This window comes from Triticum aestivum, chromosome 5D (assembly GCF_018294505.1).
Source record: "Triticum aestivum cultivar Chinese Spring chromosome 5D, IWGSC CS RefSeq v2.1, whole genome shotgun sequence".
Classification (NCBI taxonomy): domain Eukaryota; kingdom Viridiplantae; phylum Streptophyta; class Magnoliopsida; order Poales; family Poaceae; genus Triticum; species Triticum aestivum.
The window spans coordinates 464,647,662-464,649,772 of NC_057808.1; positions in this window are offsets into that span (position 1 = coordinate 464,647,662).

Below are 2,111 nucleotides of genomic sequence, written 5' to 3' on the forward strand. Positions count from 1 at the left end.
CGCGCCGCCTCGCTGGAGCCGCCCGCCGCCACCGCCGTCGCCGGAGCCGCCAGAGGTAGCCGCGCCGCCGCCGCCGGTTTTCTTCGGAAAACCTTACGGTTTTTTTAAGAACAGCGGTTTATTTTTTTAGATCGATTTTTTCGGTTTAGTTATATAGCGAATGCTCGTTCGTTTGTTCGTTTTAACGAACGGTTTTCACCGTTTAACCGCAGACAGCGAACGCTCGTTCGTTAGCCTGTTCGTCAGTTTTTCTTTTTCTCGGATTTTCCGCGATTAATTACGATCGCAATTTCTAATCCGATTTTTGTTCTAGTATAACTTTTCGCTCGTTTATCGGAATGTGGCGATTCAAGCGCCTAGAGTTTCATGTCGAATCCCTCTTTCTGTTTAACCAACTTGAACAAGATTTTGCTGCTGTAAAATTTGACTTTAGTTCAAATTAGTAAACGAAGCTTGTTTCTTTCGCCGTTTGAGTTTTGTTGTTTCGTTTGATTTGATTCTTTTTGCAAACCGGAGTTCTTAAGTTGAACTTTCTGGTTAAATCTTTTATTTGAGTTTTACCCATGCTCTTACTTGTTTGCTCATTGTATGCTTGTTTGTTTGCGATAGAGTACCCGGAGTGCGAAGCGTGCTACTACGAGTCTCTAGGTTTCGCGGATCATTAGCAAGGCAAGTAACACTTTGATCATACCTCTTACTACCCAGTTTTATTGCATTAGATCAATCCTCAAACAATTGCATGGTTAGTATCTGAATTAAATTGTGGGTTTGGGAAGTAGATGAGGTAGTACCTATTCACCTGTTTATTATCAAACCTTGGGAGTTACTTCTACGCTATGCTTATATTGCTATGCTATGCTCGTAGACGTGGATTGGGTTTGAGTGTATCCATGACAGTTGTGAGATTGTTAATTAATGGTTCAACTTAAGGTGGCAACTTAAATACACATCTGGGTGGATTGAGGCACCTGGGGAATCCAGTGATTGCCTGTATTTTTTGGAAATCCCGGGGTACCGTGTGATTCTCCTATGGACTACCACCCAGGCTCAAAGGGATCATGAGATTATTCATACTAGAAACTTCCATGTGCAGCCACAAGCTATTATTGGCTCTAGCATAGTTGATTAAGTCGTGTGAACTCTTACAGTGGTAGACTAGCGGATGTAGGGGATGTAGATGGTACGGTCTACCCATCGTAAGGTGCTAACGCTTCTGAAAGACTATGTCTCGGTCATCCGTTTCTCAAACATCTTGTAGTGCGAGAAACCAAACGGAGGAGATCGAGTCTTGTGGGGAAAAGTGCGCAAACCTCTGCAGAGTGTATAAACTAATCATGGTTAGCCGTGTCCCCAATTATGGACATCTTGAGTATCTGGTTCTTGGATTATCATGTTGATCTCATCACTACTTAATTAATTTGATTGGGTTGTTAATGATTACTTTTAATTGGGATTGAGAGGGGGTTTACCTTCTCAATAATTTTTTTCAACAAACTTTGTAGTTCAATAAAACTTATTTCGTTGCAGTAGGGAAAAATTGGCTTTTCGCAAAAACATATTAACCCTACAGCCTCCACCAGCCATATATGCATGTAGTGATAGCATTATTCTGTTCTTTATCCTTTGTGTTACATTGCCAGCATATTCCATGTGCTGACCCGTTTTCAGGCTGCAACGTATCATGTTGCAGACTTTTCAGACGACGAGTAAGGAGCCTTAGGTCGTGGTCTTTCACTCAGTGAGGCCGTTGGAGTTGATGGACTCATTTAATCTTCCAAGCCTTCCGCTGTTATCGTTTTAGATGGCCTTAAGCCATATTTATTGTAATAAGTGTGTGATTGCTACTCTGTTATAAATCCTCCAAGTACTGTGTGTGTCAGCATTACCGATCCAGGGATGAAACTTATGCATAGAGATCAGACTGTTTGAGGTCTGGTCGCTACAAAGATGGTATCAGAGCACACGCTGACTGTAGGACATGACCACTAAGCTAAAGCCCTAGATCACTACTCTCTTCTCATTTCTAACTCCTCTCCATTTTCTACTCTGTAGGATGGCGGATGCAAGAAACCGGATGAAGACACCCCATTTGGACGCCACTTGAAGGAAGT